This window comes from Lutra lutra, chromosome 6, assembly GCF_902655055.1.
Source record: "Lutra lutra chromosome 6, mLutLut1.2, whole genome shotgun sequence".
NCBI classification, from domain to species: Eukaryota; Metazoa; Chordata; class Mammalia; order Carnivora; family Mustelidae; genus Lutra; species Lutra lutra.
The window spans coordinates 111,123,267-111,148,654 of record NC_062283.1 but is presented as its reverse complement, the minus strand read 5'-3'; the positions used below and the strand labels follow the sequence as shown (position 1 = coordinate 111,148,654).

At 35.6% G+C, this 25,388-nt stretch overlaps 1 long non-coding RNA gene across 1 annotated transcript; it reads left to right on the top strand.

Moving 5' to 3' along the window:
- The first annotated feature begins 356 nt into the window (after positions 1-356).
- On the top strand, positions 357-23,459 carry LOC125103101 (uncharacterized). The gene is made up of 3 exons (XR_007128283.1): positions 357-420; positions 22,971-22,976; positions 23,445-23,459. It is a non-coding gene; the product is annotated as an uncharacterized LOC125103101 (long non-coding RNA).
- The last annotated feature ends 1,929 nt before the right edge of the window (positions 23,460-25,388 follow it).

Genomic DNA, 25,388 nt, shown 5'->3' with positions numbered 1-25,388 from the left:
ACTATTGTCAAGCTTTTTCTACTCCATTCCATATTTGGATAGCTGATGTTTTGGGAACCAAATCTAGAATGTAACCTTTGTCCCTGTCAATTTCTGTCTTCTTGCTTTTGTGCCTGTTTTTTAAGCCTCGCTGATGTTTTTTTGACCTCTCATTCTGCTGTCTTATGTTAGATATTCCACCCAGGTTTGATTTGGGAAATATGTTTCTTTCAGGTCACTAACACAAATGTTAAAAAGGGTAACAGGCCAAGAATAAAGTGCTAAGAGGCCACTCTCTGACAATAATCCATTAACCCACACATTGATTTAACCCAAGAATCAATTATTTTACCAAAAAGAAATCCTGTCTTTTGCTAAAGTTGAATTAGACTAGAAGCAAGAATACCTTGGCATTGCCACTTGAATCAGAAAATCTTAGAGGTAAGTACAATTTCCCCCTTACCCTCTTAATGGTATTCAGTATCTATATGTCCAATTATATTATAGAAAGAAATGAAATTCCATTAAGTTCCTTCCATTGGTGGTGGTAATTTCAACAAGTCTGCTTTAATTAATTCAAGATTCTTTAGGAATAGAAACATAGACTTTTTGAGTCAGAAGTTTAGAAATCCTATAATACTCCAATCCCCTAATTTTTAAGTAAGGAGATTAAGAACTGGCTGCCCAGTAAATGGCTCAGGTAAGATCATCCAGCAAATTACTATTATTATTTTTTAAAGATTTTATTCATTTGACAGAGAGATCACAAGTAGGCAAAGAGGCAGGCAGAGAGAGAGGGGGAAGCAGGCTCCCTGCTGAGCAGAGAGCCGGATGTGGGGCTTGATCCCAGGACTCTGAGATTATGACCTGAGCTGAAGGCAAAGGCTTAACCCACTGAGCCACCCAGGTGCCCCCAGCAAATTATTTTTAAAGCAGTGTCTCACAACCATACCTCCTGAATGCTCATTCAGTGCTTAGTGATTCATAGAATATAAAGTTAACAATGAAGAAGCATTCAGTGGGGTAATTGAGAGTTAAGAGTTCAAGGACTAAAAAAAAAAAAAAAAAATTAAGGCTGAATTTTTTTTTACCTTGTTATTCCAAATTTGAGTAGATCTAACAGCTACAATGTGGTAGTAAGAGAATATTGGTGAATAGATGATGAATAGAATATTGATGACTATTCAGTAGATTTATATATGAAATTTGAGAGAGAGCTCATTTGCCTATGCTTCTATATGATATTATCCCATACTTTGGGGTTTAACGTCAATTCCTATGGGACATGGGCTGAAGAATAACCTACTGCAAAGCAAACTTAAGGCATAAACTCTGGCGTTTGGAACATATGTATATCCAGCAAAGGAAGACTAAGAGATAAGCAAGTAACTGGGAAAGGTGTTAGGAGGGTCTTTAGAGCCACTTATTTATAAGAAAAGTAGATTACTTGAAACAAAAGCAGGAATTTTTATTTGCATTTTTCTTACAAAGTCTTCTAGCTGAGATAAGTAAAAGACAAGAACTGCTAAAACTGATCAGTATTAAAGTCTGAGTTGGTACTGGGAGGGAGTCTCTGGTAAGATTCTATATTAACTAAAAATACCATAAAATACTGTAGTGCCTGAGAAGATTAGGAGGGAAAATAAAGTGGGAAATTTAGGAATGATCTTGAAATAAAAAGACCTTTGTGTCATGGTCAAATTAATAAGTCAAAATTTTTCCTTTTTAAATGCTGAGAAAAATATTGTTTTCAAATACAAACTTTGGAAAGAAGATCTCTGGTGGGTTGCTGGGTGGTACGGTCAGTTAAGTGTCAGGCTCTTGATTTGATCTCCGGTCATGATCTCAGGGTCCCGATTGAACCCCACGTCTGGCTCCATGCTGGGCACGGAGCCTGTTTAAGATTCTTTCTCTCTTCTTTTCCCTCTGCCCCTCCCCTCTGCGCACTCACTCTCCCTTAAAAAGAAGAACAACAACTACAACAACAACAACAACTGTAGTATTTCACAGGCAACATTGTTGAGTGCTTCAAAAATCAATTTAGGACACATTTTTCTGAAAATATTCTTTTTGGGTAAAGGAAGTCCCATAAACTCTAAGATACGGGGGCGCCTGGGTGGCTCAGTGGGTTAAGCCGCTGCCTTCGGCTCAGGTCATGATCCCAGAGTCCTGGGATCGAGTCCCGCATCGGGCTCGCTGCTCAGCAGGAAGCCTGCTTCCCTTCCTCTCTCTCTGCCTGTCTCTGCCTACTTGTGATCTCTCTCTGTCAAATAAATAAATAAAATTAAAAAAAAAAAAACTCTAAGATACGTAATTTAACTCAAGGAAAAATTAATGGCCAAATAAACAGCTTCAAAGATAACCTAAATGAAAATTAAAGGTCTCAAAAAGGAGCTAAAAGACTTTACTCTGAAATAAAGAATATGAAAATATTATCTCTAATAGCAACAATACAAATCACTCATAAAATACTATGAATATTGTGTTATTCATCTAAGTTAAGAAAAAGTATATCTGTCCTCAACAAACTTACACTATCTCCAGGTGAAGCCACAAATAAGTGAAAGGTAAATATTGAGGACACACTATCAAAAGGGGTTGACCCTAATCTAACCTTTGGATACCAAGGACCAAGAATTAACATCCTCAGTCTTCAGACCTGCCTCACTTCAGTTCATTCATCTCTTACCCTGCCTGGCAGTCTTCTGTGACTCTTCTCCACTCCACCCAAAAAACTATCTCATCTCTCCTCGGCTGACTTTACCTTGAACTTCCTTTGTGTGAGTAAACTTGGCATACCCTCAAGGTGGTAAAATTCCTTTATCTGACAAGGGGAGTTAGAGAGGAGAAGGGAGTTGAGGGAAATTGGAAGGGGAGGTGAACCATGAGAGACTATGGACTCTGAAAAACAATCTGAGGGTTTTGAAGGGTGGGAGGTTGGGGGAACCAGGTGGTGGGTATTAGAGAGGCACGGATTGCATGGAGCACTGGGTGTGGTGCAAAAACAATGAATACTGTTACGCTGAAAATAAATTTAAAAATTTTTTTAAAAAATAGGTAGATTGCTATAAAAAAAATTCCTTTATCTGATCCCATTATCTACCTTAGAGGACCTCAAAAGTGCTCTAAAAAGAAACACCAATTTGAAGATTGGTGATAAAAACACAAGATAACAAAGGCCTAAATAAAGGATCGCCATAAAAATGAAAAAAGGAATGAAACTACAAAGGAAGGATTCACAAAATAGAGTGACTAGCCGCCTAAAATAGATGAGGGAGAGGAGCCAAGTAAAGGGAATTAGGAAAATAGGTAGGTGTTTTATTTAGACAGGTTAAGTTGAAGATCAAAAGGTTAAGGTTAAAGTTAAGTTGGAGGTATCAAAGGAAGTCAAGTGGAAATATCCAGTGGGCAGCTTGAGATGACCACACACACACACACACACACACACACACACACAACCAGAAGAGAAAAACCACTGCCAGTGAAAAGATGACCATGAAAAATGCATATGTACCTCCAGTTAATATAACGGTTCTAAGTATTGCTAAAACATTACTTTACAAAGTTACTAACATTACTGTATTTATGAAAATAGGTGTCTGGGAGATAAATTTACTTTCACGTTAATACTCTTGAATTGATAAAAAAGGATTCCACATTATAATCCCCCAGAGAGAAGGCCCTCACTTTTATCCTATTTACCATTAAAAAAAAAAAAAAAAACCTTCTTCCTGATGCAAGTTTCTAAAAACAGAATTTCTCTCCTATATTTTCGTTTGGCACCCTTACCCCTGTTGTGACCTCATTCTGTGTCCATCAGTTAGAACTGTATTTCTCCACAGTGGAGGGATTTTGTGGTAGAAACTCTAGGAAGCCCCCTGGATTTTTGTATATAGGCATGGTGGTTTCAAATAGTCACATCATCTCAAACTATCACATGTTCACTTATTAGTTTCATGCTCTTATTTCAGCCTCATCCTCTCCCATCCCTTTATTTTCTCATCTAATACAGCTGCCCACAAAGGCCCTTCTTTTTAAAAGCCTTACAGCAATAAGAATTTACAAGGTTTCAGGGAAAGAGGAGTGCCCAAAAGATGTTCTTTCTCTACTTTAATAACAAGGGTTGAAAAGGCCTTTGAAAATTAAATCATATTCTAGAGAAATGTGGTCTCATTTTGTGAAAGTAAGTGTTGCATTGTGAATAAGTCTTGATAGAAGGCAGATGGTAACTCTCAAATCCCTCTATTTATAGGGCTTTCTACGCCACATTTTCTATGATTGAATAAGGTGCCGTCTGTAATAATTCAGGTTATAGGTGCGTAGCCCCACTCAACTACATGTACCCCAAATTAATACATAAACCAATTTTAGAATTTGCCTTGATTTGGGTTTCCACTGCAATTTTTGTGACTATAGAGTGCCTCTTTCTTTTACCTTTGAGTCCATGGTAAGAACCAGTACTCTCATTTCCCTTGGTTACTCAGGAACAAAGTCTATTTCATAATCCCATTTCAGTACTGTTTTACCCACACTCACTCCAAACCCAACTCACCTTCTTTCCTGTTTTGTTCATTGAATTCCTCCAAATAGATGTGCCTTTCACCCTGCATTTTGAATACAAACTTCTAGGTGACAAGCCTAAACTGTCCTAATTTCTGAACTCAAAGCTTACTGCCCACAGTAGTCTCATTTCTTTATGATTCTACCTCTAACTCTGCTCCTTATCACTACCACAGCACAAACCCCACAGGGTGTTATAACTATGGCGTTATCCCATAGTTTCAGGTTATATGTTAATAATACATATACTATTCTTTGGTATACTCAGGCCCAGTCATACCAGACTGGGCGCCACCCAGGCGCCCCCAAAAGTGAAGTTTTGCAGTTCACATGTACTCACCTTAAAAATACACTGAGGGCTTTGAAATGCTAGTAAAGAATCTGTCCCAAAATGAGATTTAAAAAAAAAAAATAGGGGGCGCCTGGGTGGCTCAGTGGGTTAAGCCGCTGCCTTCGGCTCAGGTCATGATCTCAGGGTCCTGGGATCGAGCCCCGCATCGGGCTCTCTGCTCAGCAGGGAGTCTGCTTCCCTCTCTCTCTCTGCCTGCCTCTCTGCCTACTTGTGATCTCTCTCTGTCAAATAAATAAATAAAATCTTAAAAAAAAAAAATAGGGGGCGCCTGGGTGGCTCAGTTGGTTAAGCGACTGCCGTCGGCTCAGGTCATGATCCTGGAGTTCTGGGATCGAGTTCCGCATCGGGCTCCCTGCTTGGCAGGGAGTCTGCTTCTCCCTCTGACCCTCCCCCTTCTCATACTCTCTCTCTCTCAAATAAATAAATAAAATCTTTAAAAAAATAGGATTATTGAGATATGCCATACAATACACAGCACATGTCCAAAGTGTACATTTTAAGAGATTTTTGAGATATATGTAAATACCTGTGAACTATAACCACAGTCAAAACAGTGAACATAGTCTTTACTCCAAAAAGTTCCTCATTCCCTCTGTAATCATCTTCACTTCCCTATATCCACTCCCTTGTCCCAGGTAGCCACTGATGTGCTTTCTGTTACTATAGTTTGTATTATTTTAGAATTTTATATAAATGGAATTTAGAGTATGTATTCCTTTGTGTGGCTTCCTTCACTCAGCAAAATTATTTTGAGATTCATCTGTGTTGTCACGTATGTTAATAAGTTTGTTCTTTTACTTGCTGAATAGTATTCCATTGTATGGATTTAACACAGTTTTTTATCCTGTTCGTGGACACTGGGGAAATGTTTCTTATTTAGAGCTCTTATAAATAAAGTTAGTATGAACATTCTGGTAGATAAATCTGTGTGGACATATGCTTTGTTGTCTTGGGTAAATAAGAGTAGAATGGCTGAATCATATGGTAAATGTATGTTTAACTTTGTAAGCAACTGCCAAACTGTTTTTCAAAGTAGTCGTGCAATTTTACATTTTCCCAGAAGTGTAAAATTGTTCTAATTCCTCTACATCCATGCCAAAACTTGGTTTGGTCATGCTTTTAAATTTCATCTGTTCTAATAAGTATAAAGAAATATCTTAATGTGATTTTAATTTGCATTACGCTAATGCCTAATAATGTTAGACATTTTTTATGTGTTAATTGGCCTTTTGTGAAGTGTCTGTTCTAGTCTCTTGCCCATTTTTTAGATTGCTTTGTTTCCTTAATATTGACTTTGGAGAGTTCTCTATATATCTGAGATAAAAGTCTTTTGTCAGATACGTGTTTTGCCAAGTTTTCATCTGGTCTGTAGTTTGGCTTTTTATTCTTTTAACTGTGTCTTTTCAGGAGCAGAAAATTTGAATTTTTATATAGCCAATTTTATCTATTTGTTCTTCTATGGATGTTGTTAGTTTTTTGTTGTTTTGTCTTTGTTTTTGTTTTTATGGATGAGTTAGGGGTGTTTGTTTTGTTTTGTTTTGTTTTTAATGAGCAGAGGTATGGTTTGAATTTCACTTTTTAACATATGGATATTGTCCAGCACCATTTGTTGGGAAAAAAAATCTTCACCAAATTGCCTTTGTACCATTGTCAGAAGTCAGTTATCTGTATATGCATGAGTCCATTTCAGCACTATATTCTGTTCCATTGATAATGTCTGTTTTTACTCCTATATCACACTGTTGTGATTACTGTAGCTTTATTATAAGTCTTGAAATCAGGTAGTTTTAGTCCTTCAATTTTGCTCTGCTGTTCTAAAATTTTTTTGACTATTTTAGGTCTTTGCATTTCCATATGAATTTTAAAGTCATCCTGTCTGTTCCAACAAAAAAATCTACTAAGATTTTTATTGGGCTTGCATTGAATTCTTTGATTTATGGATAATATAACTCTTACCATTAGTGAGTCTTCAGACTCATAAATAAAGTAAATCTCCTTATATTTTTTTAATATTTCTCAGCAACGATTTATAGTTTTAGCATACAGACTTTTTATATTTTTGTGAGAATTATCCCTAAGAATTTCATATATAATTGTTTTATTAATGGTATTACTTTTTATTTTTGATTGTTTCTGATTTGTTCATTTCTGATTGTTCATTGCTAGTATATAAAAATCAACTAAATTTTGTATATTGATCTCATATAATGCAATCTTCCTAAACTTACTAACTAGTTCTAATAGATTTTTTTGTACAAGGGTTTTGCTCTTCTACATAGACAATCATGTCATCTGTGAATAGACACATTTACTTTTTCCATTCCAATCTGGATATATTTTACTTATATTTCTTGCTTAATTGAAATATCCATAGCTCCCAGTCTAAAGTTAAGTAGAAGTAGTAAAAGTAGACCTCCTTGTCTTTTTCCTGATCTCAGATGGAAAGTAGTCAGTCTTTTACCATTAGATATGATGTTAACTGTACATATTTTACAGTTGTTTTTTTTATCAAGTTCTATTCCTTGTTTGCTGAATTTTTTTTTAAATCAGGACTGTATGTTGGATTTTGTCAAAGGTTTTTTTCCTGTGTCATTGAGATGATTTTTTTTTTAGTTTCTTAATATGATGAATTATATTTGTTGATTATCTAATGTTAACTCAACACTGCATTCCTGAGATGAAACCTACTTGGGCATAATGTATTATCATTTTTATGTAATGTTGCATTCAGTTGGCTAATACTTTGTTTAAAACATTTATATCTATGTTCATGAAGGATATTATCTGTAGTTTTCTTTTGTTGTAATATCTTTGTCTAGTTTTAGTAGTAGTGCAGTGCTGGGCTTATAGAGTGAGTTGGGAATATTCTTTCCTCTTCACTGTTCTGGAAAAGTGGTAAATTATCATTATTGTCTTTTAAAATATTTGGTTCATTTCATCTGTGAATTATTTATTGTGCTGGATATTTCTTCATGGGAACATTTTTAACTACAAATTCCATCTCTTTAATAGATAAAGGTCTGGGTTGTCTGTTTCTTTTTGGGTGAGCTTTGACGGTTTGTATCTTCTAAGGACTCCATTTCATCTTACTTGTCAATTTCACTGTCATTACAGTGTTCATAATATTTCATTATTATCCATTTAATATCTGTAGAATAATGATGTCATCTCTCATTTCAGATCTTAGTTATTTATGCCTTTTCTCTCAGTCTGGCTGGAAGTTTATTAGTTTATTAGTTAATATTAGTTTATTAGTTAATATACACTCAAAGAATTGGCTTTTGATTACAATGGCTTTATTATTTTTATACTCTATTTCATTAGTTTCTTCTTTAATCTTTCTTTTTCCTATTTTGGATTTAGTTTACTCTTCTTTTTTTAGTTTCTTAAGATGAAAGATGAAGTCATTGATTTAAGACTGTTCTTATTTTTTAATATAGGTGTTCAGTGCTATAAATTTCTTCCTAAGTACTGCTTTAGCATTAGCTCACTGTTTCTGCTATGCTGTTGTTTCATTTTCATTCAGTTCAAAATACTTTCTAATTTTTATTTTGATTTTTTCTTTGATCCATGGGTTGTTTAGAAGTGTGGTATTGGGTGGTTCAGTCATTAAGCGTCTGCCTTCAGCTCACGTCATGATCCCAAGGTGCTGGGATCCAGCCCCACATCAGGCTCCCCGCTCAGTGGAAAAGCCACCTCTCCCTCTCCCACTCCCCCTGTTTGTGTTCCCTCTCTTGTGTGTCTCTCTGTCTAATAAATAAATAAGAGCTTTAAAAAAAAAGTGTGGTATTTAGGTATCTAGTTTTTAAAAATTGGGAATTTTCAGATTTTTTTAATTATTGGTTTCTAATTTAATTATGTAAGGGTCAAAAACATTTTTTGTATTACTTTAATTTCATTAAGTTTATTGAGATTAGTTGGTTTACAGTATGGTCTATGTTAGTAAATTTCCCTGTGTACTTAAAAGTGTATTTTACTTTTGATGGGTGGTGTGTCCTATAAATGTTAGTTAGGTCAAATTAGTTGATAGTGTTTGTCAAATCAACTATATCCTTGTTGATTTTATATTTACTTGTTTTATCAATTATTGAGAGAGGGGTATTGCTGTCTCTAACTATGATTGTGGATTTTCCCATTATTTCTTGCAGCTGTATCAATTTTTACTTTTTATATATTGAAGGTTCCATTATTAGGGGCATAAATGTTTAAGATCTTTATGTTTTCATGATTAATAACGCAGTTACTTTCTGAAATAACCTTCTTAATCCCTGGTAATATTCTTTACTTTGAAATCTACTTTTTTCTTATGTTAAAATAGCTAAGCCAGCTTTCTTTTGACTAAAGTTAGCATGGTATATCTTTGTCTGTCCTTTTATTTTTAACCTCGTTGTGGCTTTCTATTTGAGTTGTATTTTTGGTAAGCAACGCACAGTTGCTATTTGCTAAATTAAACTTTTTATTTTGAGACAATTGTAGATTCACATGTAGTTGTAAGAAGTAATATAGAGAAGATTCACTGCTCTTTACCCAGTTTTCTCCAAAGATAACATCTTGCAAAACTATAGTAAAATAGCAAGCATAATTTAATATTTATACAATCAAAACAGAGAATATATTCTTCACCTCAGAGACCCTTCATGGTGTCCTTTTATAGCACATCCACTTTTCTGCTATTCAAACCCCTCCTTAACCCTTGGCAGTCACTTATCTATTGTTCATTTCTATAATTTGGTCAGTTCAAGAATGCTCTATAAATGTAATCATGCAGTGTGTATCCTTTGGGGTGCACATATAGTGTGTAGCCTTTTCTTTCTTACTCAGTGTACTATGTGTATCAAAAGTATGTTCCTTTTTATTGTTGAGTTGTATTCCAAGGTATGAATAAAACATAGTTTAACATTAACCTATTGAAAGACATCTGGATTTTCTAGTTTTTAGCTATTACAAATAAAGGTGATATAAACACTTGTGTATAGATATTTATATGAACAAAGCTTTCAGTTTTCTGGAATAAATGACAGGAGCACAACTGCTTTTGTACGCTAAGTGCATGTTTCTTTTTTTTATTTTTAAAAATATTTATTTATTTTAGAGAGACAGCAAATGTGTATATGAGTGGGGGAGAGCAGAGGGAGAGAGACAGAATTTCAAGCAGATTCCTCACTGAGCACAGAGCCCAGCACGGGGCTCCATCTCCCAATCCTGAGATCATGACCTAAGCTGAAATCAAGAGTTGGCCACTCAACCAACTGAGCCATCCAGGCACCTCAGTGCAGGTTTAGTTTTAAAAGAAACTGCTAAACTGTTTTCCAGAGTGGCTGTACCATTTTACCTTCCTACAACAATGTATGAGTGATCCAGTTTCTCTGCATCTTACCAACATTTGGTAATGTCACTTAAAAAATATTTTAGGCACTTTGATATATTAGACAGTCTAGATACTGTCCTTTGTCAAATATACGGCTTACAAATATTTTCTCCCAGTCTGTAGCTTGTCTTTTCAACTTCAACTTCAGTTTTGTTTTTTTTAAGATTTTATTTATTTATTTGAGAGAGAGGGAGAGCGAGCGAGAGAACACAAACGGGGGAACAGCAGACGGAGAGGAAGGGGCAGAATCCCAACTGAGCAGGGAGCTCTATGTTGGCTGATCCCAGGACCCTGAGATCATGACCCCAGCCAAAGGCAACTGACTGAGCCACCCAGCCATCCCTCAACTTCTTAATAGGGCCTTTCACTGGGCAAAATTTTTTAATTTTAATGAAGTTCAATTTATTAGTTTTCTTTTGATGGGTCATGCTATTGGTATCAAGAACTCTTTGTCTAGTTCTAGATCTTGAAGATGTTCTTCTATGTTTTTTTCTAGAAGTTTTACAGCTTTGTGTTTTGTGTTTATGTTTGTGATCTATTTTGAATTAATCTTTGTATAAGGTGTGAGATGTACCGTTTGTTGTTGTTGTTGTTGTTTTGCCTGTGGATATCCAGTTACTCCTGTATAGTTTGTTGAAAAGGCTGTTCTTGCTCCATTGAATTGTTTTTGCACCTTTGTCAAAGATCAGTTGGCCAAATTTATGTGAGTCTATTTCTGGATTCTCTCTTTTATTTCAGTGATCCATGTGTCTATCCCTCTGCCAACACTAGAGTCCTGATGACTGTGGCTACATAATAAATTTTTAAATAGAATAGATTGTTTTCTCCCACTTTATTTTTCTTTTGCAAAATTTATTTTTTTCATCTGTACTAGATCCTTTTCCTTTTTATATAAATTGTAGAATAATCTGTTAGTATATACAAGAAATTTTGATAGGAATTGTGTTAAACCTGCATATCATTTTGAGGAGGCTTGACATCTTTACTGTGTGAATCTTCTGATCATTAACATGGCATTAATTTCCAATTATGATTTATTTATTTTGTAATCTTTACCATATATGCTATGCACATTTTGTTATCTTTTTACCTATTTTTAAATGATTTTAAATAGTATTGTATTTTCACTTTAAGTTTCTGTATATCTTTTGCTCATGTATAGAAATACAATTGATTTTTGTTCATTTATCTTGCGTTCTATGAACTCACTAAACTTATTTATTCTAGAAGTTTTGTGCAAATTTCTTGGCATTTTCTATATAATCACATTATTATGCAAGTAGGGACAATTTTATTTCTTACTTTCCAATTTGAATAATTTTTATTTTCTTGTCTTTCTACATTGGTTAGAACTTCCAGTACTAGGTTGAATAAAGGTGATGAGAACAGACATCTTTACCTTGTTCCCAACTTAGAAGGAGAGCATGCCGTCCTTCACCATTAAATATAATGTTAGCTATAGGTTTTTGTAGATGTTCTTTAAAAAGTTGAGGAATTTTTCCTTAGTCCTGTTTCTCTAGGAATTTTTATCATGAATGAGTGCTGAATTTCCTCAGATGCTTTTTTTTTTTGCATCAATTGATATGATCATGTGATTTTTCTTTTTAGCCTATTAATATGATGGATTATATTGATTTATTTTTGATAATTGAATTAGGTTTGCATTCCTGGAATACACCTCACTTAATCATAATGTATAACTCTTTTTATATGTTGCTGAATTCTACTTGCTAATAATATTTTAAAGACTTAAAATCAAAATCCTTGAGGATGTTTGTCTATGGTTTTCTTTTTCTGTACTGTCTTGTCTTTTGGGGGTATCTGGGTAAAGCTGGCCTCACAGATTGAATTGAGAAGTATTTGTTTCTAGAAGAGGTTGTATAAAACTGGTGCTAATTCTTTAAACATTTGGTAGAATTCTTCAGTGAAACCATTTGGGCCTTGATACATCTTTTGGGGGGCAGGTTTTTACATTTTGAAGTCAATTTTCTTAAAGTTGTAGGGCTTTTCAAATGATCTGTTCTTTGTTGGGTAAGTTTTAGTGGTTTGTGCTTTCTGAGGAACTGGTCCATTTTCCCTAAGCTGTCATATTTATGGGCATAGAGTTCTTTGTAGTATTCCCTTATTATCTTTTTGATGTCTGCAGTGTTTATAATGACATCCTTTGCTTTATTCCTGATATTGATAATGTGTCTTCTCTCTCTCTCTCTCTTTTTTTTTTTTTTTTTTGGTCGGTCTTTCTACAGGTTTGTCACTTCTTTTACTGATCTTTTCAAGGAATGAGCTTTTTGTTTCATTGACTTTATTTTCTGTTTTTAATTTCATTGAGTTTTACTCATATGTTTATTTCTTTCCTTCTGCTTACTTTGGATTTATTTTATCTTTTTCTAGGTTCTTATTTCCTTTGAGACTTCCTCTTTGACCCATGGATTATTTATAAGTGTATTCTTTAGTTTTCTTGTGTTTGGACATTTTCCCATTACCTCTCTGTTATTGAGTCACAGTTTTATTCCCCTGTGGTCGGAGAACACATTCTATATGATTTCAGTTCTTTTAAATTTGCTGAGCTTTGTTTTATGGCCCAGAATACGGTCTGTTTGGGTATGTGTTCCACTGGCACTTGAATCTGTATCCAGTTATAGGGTGGAATGTTCTATAAATGTCAGTGATATTTCGTTGGTTAATGGTGATTTTGAGTTCTATATCTTTGCTAACTTTTCTGTCTAGTTGTTTTATATATTACTGAGAAATTGGTGTTGGAGTTTCCAACTATAATGTTGAATCATCTCTTTCTCATTTCAGTTCTGTCAGCTTTTGCTTTACACATTTTGAAACTCTTGTTTGGTGCATCTACATTTATAATTGCAATGTCTTTGTGGTAGATTGACCTGTTTATGATTATACAATGTTAACTCCATCTCCTCAAATCAGGGAGTCCACAAGGCTCTGATTGGCTTCATCTTCCCTGTGCCACAGACTGGAAACTTTTTCAAGACAATATACTGAGGCAACTTTAGGCTCATCTCACTTATTTCCAATTTTTCAGAGGTAACTACTTTATTGCCTGATGGCAAGTGTCTTGAAAAAAACAGTTTTCTCATATATTTTTTCCTGATTTTGGAGAACTGGAGTGTGGGGAGTTGCTAGAGGTGGTCAGATAATACTGATCCCTCATCTTCCATCTTCAGCATAAGCCAGAGTCTCAAAGGGGGTTTTAATAATATTGTATGTAATGGACTTGTTTCTGTGCTCCTATTCTCTAAATGACAATCTAGGAAATGCAGACCTTTTAGAAGCTCCAACTGAGTATTATGAGTAAAGAGTTAGTAAAATTTTGCCATTACTTTGCAATGAAGAGATTAGGTCTTACAGACAAGGCTCTGGTATTTTCTCATGAAGGACAAGTTTTGTAGCTTCTCCAAGTCCACATATTCCATATATCAAGCACCACTTTGATTGTGACAGAGCTTCAGTCTCTGAATTTTTATCATTAATAGACTAATAGGTAGAGTAGTCTCCTATAGAAGACAAGTATTAGCCGGAGTTGGGGAGGGCTGGATAATAGACATCATTACTAGACATCATGATCAGACACCATTTCTAAATATCAGTTAACTTTTCGAAGTTTGAGATGGCTTTTTTTCCCCTTACATCTGAGTTGAACCAGCTTTTATGCAAATATCATGTGTTAACCAAATCTAAGAACCTTTAAAATACATTAATCATGTATACTTAATAATCTGAGTTTTAAATTAATGCTTGATTTAATAACTGGTTTTATTTGTATAGGGAGCATTATGATGGCACCAGTCTCTACCCTACCAGTCTATCTTGGCTGAACATTGTACATGACAGTGATATTCTCCCTTCTTTACAACTGTTTGATAGAAACTTTGCACACCAAACTTAGAACTGGTTGACTCAATTGGTGGTATATCTCCTCTTTTCCTTTTTTATTTTTTAAAGTTATAATTTAAATTCCAGTTAGTTAATTTACAGTGTAATATTAATTTCAGATGTACAGTATAGTGATTCAATACTTCTGTACACCACCCAGTGCTCATCACAAGTGCATTCCTTAATTCCCATCATCTATTTAACCCATCCCCCCTCCCACCTCTGGTAATCATCAGTTTGTTCTCTATAAGTCAGAGTCTGTTTCTTGGTTTGCCTCTCTCTCTCTCTCTCTCTCTCTTTTAACTCTTTGCTGCTTGTTTGCTTGTCTGTTCTTTTAATGCCACATATGAGTGAAATCATATGATATTTGTCTTTCTCAGACCGACTTATTGCACTTGGCATAATACTCTATAGCTCCATCCATATTACTGCAAATAGCAAGATTTCATTCTTATTCGTGGCTGAGTAATATTCTATCATACACACACACACACACACACACACACACACACACACATATCTCACATCTTCTTTATCCATTCATCAGTCAGTAGATATTTGGGCGGTATCCATAATTTGGCTATTGTAGATAATGCTATTAACATTGGAGTGCATGTATTCCTTTGAATTAGTATTTTTGTATTCTTTGGGTAAATGCCTAGCAGTGGTATTGCTGGATCATAGGAGTGCTAAATTTTTAACTTTTTGAGGAACCCATCATACTGTTTTCCAGAATGGCTCCATCAGTTTGCATTCCCATCAGCACTGCAAGAGGGTTCCCCTTTTTCCATATCCTCACCAACACCTGTTGTTTTTGGTGTTGCTGATTTTAGCCATTCTGAGAAGTGTAAGGTGATATCTCATTGTAGCGTGGATGTGTATTTCCCTGGTGTTGAGTGATGCTAAGTATCTTTTCATGTGCCTATTGGTCATCTGTGTGTCTTTGGACAAAATGTCTATTCATGTCTTCTGCCTATTTTTTTTCTATTTACTGGACTATTCATTTCTTGGATGTTGAGTTTTATAATTCCTTTTATAATGTGGATACTAATCCTTTAACACATACATCATTTGCAAATATCTTCTCTTGTTCCATAGGTTGCCTTTTAGGTTTTTTTTTTTAATTGTTTCCTTTGCTGTGCATAAGATTTTTATTTTTATGTAATCCCAGTTGTTTATTTTTTATTTTGTTTCCCTTTCCTCAAGAGACATATCTAGAAAGAAGTTGCTATGGCCGATGTCAAAGAAGTTACTGCCTGTGTTCTCTTTTAGGATTTTCATGGTTTCAGATCTCACATTTAGATCTCTAATCCATTTTTAATTTATTTTTTATATGGTGTAAGAAAGTGGTACAGTTTCATTCTTTTACATGCTGTTGTTCAGTTTTCCCAACACCATTTGTTGAAGAGACATTCTTTTTCCCATTGGATATTCTTTCCACTTCGTCAAAGACTGACTGAACTCTATATATGCCAACAAATTAGACAATGTGGAAGAAATGGATGCATTCCTAGAGACATAAAAACTAGCAAACTGCAATAGGAAGAGATAGAAAATCTGAACAGACCCATAACCAGTAATGAGATTGAAGCAGTCATCAAAAATCTCCCAACAAACAAGAGCCCAGGGCCGGATGGCTTCCCAGGGGAATTCTTCCAAATATTTAAAGAAGAATTAACACCTATTCTTCTGAAGCTGTTTCAAAAAATTGAAATGGAAGGAAAACTTACATACTCTTTCTATGAGGCCAGCATTACCTTGATCCCAAAACAGAAAAGACCTCACTAAAAAGGAGAATTACATACCAACAACCCTGATGAACATGGATGCAAAAATTCTCACCAAAGTACTAGCCAATAGGATCCAACAGTACATTAAAAGGATTATTCACCACAACCAAGTGGGATTTATTCCTGGGCTGCAAGGTAGTTCAACATCCACAAATCAATCAATGTGATACACTATATTAAGTAAAAAAAAAAAAAAAAGGAAAAGAATCTCATGATCCTCTCAATAGATGCAGAAAAAGCATCTGACAAAGTACAGCATCCTTTTTTGATTAAAAGTCTTCACAGTGTAGTGATAGAGTGAACATATCTCAATATCATAAAACCACATAAGAAAAGCCCACGGCAAATGTCATTCTCAATGGGGAAAAATGGAGAGCTTTTCCTCTAAGGTCAGGTACACAGCAGGGATGTCCACTCTTGTTCTCACCACTTGTCTCACCATTGTTGTTCAACATAGTACTAGAAGTCTTAGCCTCAGCAATCAGACAACAAAAAGAAATAAAATGCATCTGAATCAGCAAAGAAGAAGTCAAACTCTCACTCTTTGAAGATGACATGATACTCTATGTGGAAAACCCCAAAGACTCCACCCCAAAATTGCTAGAACTCATATAGGAATTCAGCAAAGTGGCGGCTATAAAATCAATGCATTTCTATACACACACAATGAGAGAGAGAGAGATTAAGGAGTTGGTCCCATTTACAACTGTATCAAAAACCATAAGATACCTAGGAATAAACCTAACCAAAGAGGAAAAGGATCTGTACTCCGAAAACTATAGAACACTCATGAAAGAAACTGAGGAAGACACAAAGAAATGTAAAAATGTTCTAATCTTATGGATTGGAAAGAAAATATTGTTAAAATGTCAATGCTGGAGGGGGAAATGAACCATGAGAGACTGTGAACTCTGAGAAACTGAGGGTTTTGAAGGGGAGGGGGTGGGGGGTTGGGTGAGTCTGGTGGTGGGTATTATGGAGTGCACATATTGTATGGAGCACTGGGTGTGGTGCATAAACAATGAATTCTGGAACACTGAAAAGAAATAAAAATAAAGGGAAAAAAACCCTAAACTTACACAGGAAAATAAAATATGCATATCTTAATAAAATCACAGAAATATAATATTCTTACAAATTTATACATTTCCATGAAATATTTTGGAGATGGACATATATATGTCATCAAGATTTTAACTATGGAAGGATTTTTTTTTTTTCAAAATATGTGTCAATCTTTTCAAGAGCTGCAATGTGTCCTGAATAAATCACAGTGGAACAACAACAAAAAAAGCTGATGCTATAGAGCAATCTATACATTCAATGCAATCCCTATTATATACCATCAACTTTTTTCACAGAACTGGAACAAATAATCATAAAATTTGAATGGAACCAGAAAAGACCCCAAAGACCCAAAGGAATGTTGAAAAAAAAAATAAACAAAAACCAAAGCAAGTGGCACCACAGTTCCAGACTTCAGGCTCTATTACAAAACTATAATCATCAACACAGTATGGTACTGGCACAAAAGTAGACACTCAACTCTGTGGTCACCTAATCTTCAACAAAGCAGGAAAGAATATCCAATGAAAAAAAGATAGTCTCTTCAGTAAATGGTGTTGGGAAAATTGGAAAGCTGCATGAAGAAAAATGAAACTGGACCATTTCCTTACATACACAAAAATAGACTCAAAATGGAAGAAAGACCTAAATGTGAGTCAGGAACCTGTCAAAATCCTAGAGGAGAACACAGGCAGCAAACTCTTTGACCTCAGCCACAACAACTTCTTGCTAGACATGTCTCCAAAGCAAAGGGAAACAAAGGCAAAAGTGAATTATTGGGACTTCATCAAGATAAAAAGCTTTTGCACAGCAAAGAAAACAGTCGACAAAACCAAAAGACAACTAACAGAATGGGAGAAGATATTTGGAAATGACCCTTCAGATAAAGGGCTGGAATCCAAAATCTATAAAGAACTTAACAAGCTCAACACCCAAAGAACAAATGATCCAATCAAGAAATGGGCAGATGACATAAAGAGACATTTCTCCAAAGAAGGCATACAGTTGGCCAACAGACACATGAAAAAATGTTTCACATCCCTCAGCATCAGGGAAATACATATCAAAACCACAATGAGATACGATCAGACACCAGTCAGAATGGCTAAAATTAACAAGTCAGGAAACAACAGATATTGGCAAGGATGTGAAAAAAGGGGAACCCTCTTAAACTGTTGGTGAGAAGGCAAGCTGGTGCAGACATTCTGGAAAACAGTATGGAGGTTCCTCAAGAAGTTAAAAATAGAGCCACCCTATGACCCAGCAATTTCACTACTGGGTATTTACCCCAAAGATACAAAGGTAGTAATCTAAAGGGACACCTCCAACCCAATGTTTATAGAAACAATGTCCACAATAGCCAAACAATAGAAAGAGCCCAGCTGTCAGTAGACAGATGAATGGATAAAGAAGATGGTGTGTGTGTGTGTGTGTGTGTGTGTGTACGCACATGTGCATGTAATGGAATATTACTCAGCCATCAAAAAATGAAATCTTGCCATGTGCGATGATGTAGGTGGAACTAGAGGGTATTATGCTGAGTGAAATAAGTCAATCAGAGAAAGACAATTGTCATATGATCTCACAGATATGTGGAATTTAAGAAACAAAACAGCATTATAAGGAAAGAGAGGAAAAAATGAAACAAGACAAAACCAGAAAGAGAGATAAACCCTAAGAGACTCTATATTATAGGAAACAAACTGAGGGTTGATGGAGTGGGGAACTGGGGGGGAATGGGGTAACTGAGTGATAGACATTAAGGAGGATACATGATATAATTAGCATTGGGTATTATATAAGACTGATGAATCACTGACCTCTACCTCTGAAACCAGTAATATATGTTAATTAATTGAATTTAAATTTTAAATTTTAAAAATTTTAAAAAGATTAATTGGCCATATGATTGTGGGTTTATTTCTGAGTTTTTTTATTCTGTTCTATTGATCTATGTATATACTTTTGTGCCAACACCATCCTGTTTTGATTACTACAGTTTTGTAAGATAACTTGAAGTCTAGAATTGTGATACCTCCACTTTGTTTTTCTTTTTCAAGGTTGCTTAGGGTATTCTGGATATTTTGTGGTTCCATAGAAGTTTTGGGATTGTTTGTTCTAGCTCTGTGAAAAATGCTGTCAGTATTTTGATAGGGATTGCATTAAATGTGTAGATCATTTTGGGTAGCATAGACATTTTAACAATATTTGTTTTTCCAATCCATGAGCGTGGAATGTTTTTCCATTTCTTTGTGTCATCTTCACTTTCATTGGTGTTTTATAGTTTTCAGAGTATAAGTCTTTCACCTCTTTGGTTAGGTTTACTCCAATGTATCTTACTGTTTTTGGTGCAGTTGTAATTGAGATTGATTCCCTTATTTCTCTTTCTGCTGCTTCATTATTGGTGTATAGAAATGCAACAGGTGGTGGATTCTGGAACTTTACTGAATTTGTTTATCAGTTTTAGTAGCTTTTGTTGGAATCCTTTGGGTTTCCTATATATAGTATCATATCATATGCAAATAGTGAAAATTTTACATCTTCTTAGCTGATTTGGATGCCTTTTATTATTTTTTGTTGTCTGATTGTTTTGGCTAGGTCTTCCAGTATTCTGTTGAATAAAAGTGGGGAGAGAGGACATCCCCAACTTGTTCCTGACTAAAGAGGAAAAGCTCTGTTTTTCTCCGTTTACGATGATCTTAGCCAGGGGGTTTTCATATGTGGCTTTTGGTGTCTTGAGATATGTATCATGTTGATTGATTTGAAAATATTGAACCACCCTGGCAACCTAGGAATAAATCCAACTTGATCGTGGTGAGTAATTTTTTAAGGTATTGTTGGATTCAGTTTGTTAGTATTTTACTGAGAATTTTCGCATCTATATTTGTCAGGGATATTGGCCTGTAGTTCTCTTTTCTAGCGGTGGCTTTATGTGGTTTTGGTATCAGGTAATGCAGGCAACAAAGAATGAATTTGGAAGTTTTCTTTCCATTTCTATTTTTTGGAGTACTTTGAGAAGAATAGGTATTAACTCTTCTTTAAATGTTTGGTGGAATTTGTCTGTGAAACCATCTGGTCCTGGACTTTTGTTTGTCAGGAGTTTTTTGACTACTGATTCAATTTCTTCGTGGGTTATCAGTCTATTCAAGTTTTTTATTTCTTCCAGTTTCAGTTTTGGTAATTTATATGTTTCTAGGAATTTAGCCACTTCTCCCAATTTGTCCAATTTGTTGGTTTATAGTTTTTCATAGTATTCTTTTATAATTGTTTGTGCTTCTGTGGTGGTGGTTGTGATTTCTCCTCTCTCATCTGTGATTTTATTTGTTTGGGTCCTTTCTCTTTTTGATACGTCTGGGTAAAGTTTTATCAATTTTATTAATTTTTTGAAGTACCAACTCTTTGTTTCATTGATCTGTTCTATTATTTTTTAGTTTCTATATCATTTATTTCTGTTCTCTTTATGATTTCCCTCCTTCTGCTAAATTTAGACTTCATTTGTTGCTCTTTTCCTAGCTCCTTTAGGTGTAAGGTTAGGTTGTTTGAGATTTTTCTTGCTTCTTGAGGTAGGCCTGTATTGCTATATACGTACCTCGTTGTACCACTTTTGCTGTATCCCAAAGGTTTTGGACTGCTGTGTTTTCATTTTTATTTGTTTCCATGTATTGTTTTTTTTAATTTCCCCTTTGATTTTTCTGGTTAACCCATTCATTGGTAAGTAACATGTTGCTTAACCTCCATGTATTTGTGGTCTTTCTGGATTTTTTCTTGTGATTGACTTCTAGTTTCATAGCATTGTGGTCAGAAAAGGTACATGGCTTGACTTCAGTATTTTTGTATTTTCTGAGGCCTGTTTTATGACCAAATATGTAATCTTCTACTCTGGAGAATGTTCCGTGTGCATGTGAAAGGAATGTGTATTCTGTTGTTTTAGAATGGAATGTTCTGAATATATCTATTAGGTCCATCCAGTCCAGTGTGTCATTCAAAGCCATTGTTTCCTTGCTTACTTTCTGTTTATATGATCTGTCCATTGATGTAAATGGAGTATTAAAGTCCTCTACTATTATTCTGTTATCAACTAGTTCCTATATTCTTGTTATTAATTGTTTTACATATTTGGGTGCTCCCATGTTGGGTACATAAATATTTACAATTGTTATATCTTCTTGTTGGATTGTCCCCTTTATTATTATATAGTACCCCTTTTTGTTTTTTGTTACAGTCTTTGTTTTAAAGTCTAGTTTTTCTGATATAAGTATTGATATTCCTATTTTCTTTTGACATCTATTTGCATAATAAATGTTTTTCCATCCACTTACTTTCAATATGCAGGTTGACTTCTGCGATATTTAGGATGATTTAATAGTTATCTAGTTGTGTTCATGGGACAAGGCAAGCGTTGGGTCCTCCTACTCCATTGTCATATTCCTGCTCCCCTCTCCTCTTTTTCCTTTTTTAATCTTTAAAATACAGTGGATGGAATTGTGAATACTGTTTGGAGGTTGTAGCTGAAAGGTATTTTATTTGATTTTTTGTAAATCTTGGATTAATTTTAGGCAATTACTCTTGACTTCATAGATAGAGTCTATTTTTGTCCAACAAGTATAACCATCCTAAATGTGTATGTACCTAACAAGGTGTCAAAATATGTGAAGCAAAAATTGTTGGAACTGAAAGACAAATAGATAAATCCACTATTATATTGAAACTTCAACACCCTTCTTTTTTTTTTTTTAAAGATTTTATTTATTTATTTGACAGAGAGAGATCACAAGTAGACGGAGAGGCAGGCAGAGAGAGAGGGAAGCAGGCTCCCCGCTGAGCAGAGAGCCCGATGCGGGACTCGATCCCAGGACCCTGAGATCATGACCTGAGCCGAAGGCAGCGGCTCAACCCACTGAGCCACCCAGGCGCCCCTCAACACCCTTCTTTTAAGTAGTTAAGAGATCAAGCAAGTGGAAGATAAGTTAAGATACAGTTGTCCTGAAGAGCACTATCAATCAACTGGATCTAATTGACATTTATAAAATACTCCCATCTAACAACAAGCAGCTCACCTGGAGCATTCACCACATTCTGAGCCATAAGACATGCCTTAAGAGATATTTAAAAATGAAATTGTACAAAGGATGTCCTTAGGCCACAGTCAGATTAAACTGAAAATCAAGAAAAGACTGCTGGAAAATCACCCAAATATTTGGCTATTAAACAACACAGTTTCAAATAACACATGAGTCAAAGATAGATCTCAAGGGTTTGGAAAAGAAGTATTTCAAACTAAATGAAGGTGAAAGTACAACCTACAAAATTTGTGGGGTACAGCAAAAGCAGTGCTTGGAGGGAGTTTTATAGCATTGAATGCATATATTAAAATAAAAAATCAAAATAAATAATAAATAAATCAAAATAAAAAATCAATAATCTGAGTTTTTACCTTGAGAAACTAGAAAAAGAAAAAAATTAAACCTGAAGTAAGTGGAAGAGAATTAATAATAAAAACTAGAACAGAAATCAATGAAATTGGAAATAGGAAGTCAATGGAGAAAATCAACAAAACCAAAAGATGGTTCTTTCTGAAGATTGATTAATAAACCTCTAGCTAGGATAACTAAGAAAAAAGGAGAGAAGACACAAATTATTAATATCAGAAAGGAAAGAGAAAACATCCCTACTGATCCCAAGTGGGATTTATTCCAGGTATGCAAGACTGTTCAGCATTTAAGAATCAATTAATGTAATCCATCATATCTGCATGCTAAAAGAAGAAAAATAAAATGATCATATCCATAGGTATAGAAAAAGCATTTGACAAAATCCAACACACATTCATGATAAAAACTTTGGAGCAAACTAGGAAAGAGGGGAACATCATCAACTTGATCTATAACATCAACAAAAACCCTACAGTTAACATCATACTTAATGGTGAGAAACTAGATGAGTTCTCCCTAAGAACCAGAAGAAGGTAAGGATGTCTGCTATCACCACTTCTATTTAACATTATATTGGAAGTCCTAGCTAATGTACTAAGACAAGAAAAGGAAATAAAAGGTACACAGAATGGCAGAGAAAAAATACAACTATCTTTGTAGATGATATGATTGTCTATATAAAAAATGTGAAAGAATCAACAAAAAAATCTAGAACTAATAAGAAATTGTACCACAATTTCAGGATATAAGGTTAACATATAAAAGTCAATTGCTTTCTTACATACCATCAATGAAAAGTTGGAATTTGAAATAACAACACAATATCATTTATGTTAGCACCAAAAAAAAAAAAAAAAACACCTTAGATAAAAATAAATCTAGCGGAGGAGTCAAGATGGCAGAGAAGTAGCAGGCTGAGACTACTTCAGGTAGCAGGAGATCAGCTAGATAGCTTATCTAAAGATTGCTAACACCTACAAATCCAACAGGAGATCAAAGAGAAGAAGAACAGCAACTCTAGAAACAGAAAATCAACCACTTTCTGAAAGGTAGGACTGGCGGAGAAGTGAATCCAAAGCAACGGGAAGATAGACCGCGGGGGAAGGGCCGGCTCCCAGCAAGCTGCGGAGCAACGGAGCACAAAATCAGGACTTTTAAAAGTCTGTTCCACTGAGGGACATCGCTCCAGAGGCTTAACCGGGGTGAAGCCCAGGCGGGGTCAGCGTGGCCTCAGGTCCCGCAGGGTCACAGAAGGATCGGGGGTGTCTGAGTGTCACAGAGCTTACAGGTATTAGAACGGGGAAGCCAGTTACAGAGACAGAGCCGAGGAGTGAGCTCTAATCTCGGGGTTACCTTGAACCGGTCTCAGGCTCAGTCAGCTCGGAGCGCGGCTGGAGGCCAGGGTGACGGGAGTAATTGGGCGCTGTTCTCTGAGGGCGCACTGAGGAGTGGGGCCCCGGGCTCTCGGCCCCTCTGGGCCGGAGACCTGGAGGCCGCCATCTTCATTCCCGCCCTCTGGAACTCTACGGAAATCGCTCAGGGAACAAAAGCTCCCGAAAGCAAACCCGATTGGATTACTCAGACCGGCCCTAGGTAATGTCGGTGCAACTCCTCCTGGGGCAAAGACACTTGAGAATCACTAGAACAGGCCACTCCCCCAGAAGATCAACAAGAAACCCAGCCAGGACCAAGTTCACCTACCAAGGAGTGCAATTTCAATACCAAGGAGAGCAGCGAAATTCCAGAGGAGGAGAAAGCAAAGCACGGAACTCATGGCTTTCTCCCCATGATTCTTTAGCCTTGCAGTTAATTTAATTTTTTTTCTTTTTCAATTTTTTTTTCTTCTTCTGCTAAATTTTTTTAACTTCTACCCTTTTCTTTTTTAACGTTTTTTAACTAGTTTATCTAATATATATATATATATTTTTTCCTTTTTATATTTCTTCTTTATTGGTTTTCTTTTTTTAATTGTTTCTTTTTTTTTTTTCTTTCTGAACCTCTTTTTATCCCCTTTCTCCCCCCTCACGATTTGTGATATCTTCTGATTTGGCTAAAGCATATTTTCCTGGGGTTGTTGCCACCCTTTTAGTATTTTACTTACTCCTTCATCTACTCTTATCTGGACAAAATGACAAGGCGGAAAAATTCACCACAAAAAAAAGAACAAGAGGCGGTACCAAAGGCTATGGACCTAATCAATACAGACATTGGTAATATGTCAGATCTAGAGTTCAGAATGACGATTCTCAAGGTTCTAGCTGGGCTCAAAAAAGGCATGGAAGATATTAGAGAAACCCTCTCAGAAGACATAAAAGCCCTTTCTGGAGAAATAAAAGAACTAAAATCTAACCAAGTTGAAATCAAAAAAGCTATTAATGAGGTGCAATCAAAAATGGAGGCTCTCACTGCTAGGATAAATGAGGCAGAAGAAAGAATTAGCAATATAGAAGACCAAATGACAGAGAATAAAGAAGCTGAGCAAAAGAGGGACAAACAGCTACTGGACCACGAGGGGAGAATTTGAGAGATAAGTGACACCATAAGACGAAACAACATTAGAGTAATTGGGATTCCAGAAGAAGAGGAAACAGAGAGGGGAGCAGAAGGTATATTGGAGAGAATTATTGGAGAGAATTTCCCCAATATGGCAAAGGGAACAAGCATCAAATCCAGGAGGTTCAGAGAACCCCCCTCAAAATCAATAAGAATAGGTCCACACCCCATCACCTAATAGTAAAATTTACAAGTCTTAGTGACAAAGAAAATATCCTGAAAGCAGCCCGGGAAAAGAAGTCTGTAACGTACAATGGTAAAAATATTTTCCTGATTGGCAGCAGACTTATCCACAGAGACCTGGCAGGCCAGAAAGAGCTGGCATGATATATTCAGAGTACTAAACGAGAAAAACATGCAGCCAGGAATACTATATCCAGCTAGGCTATCAT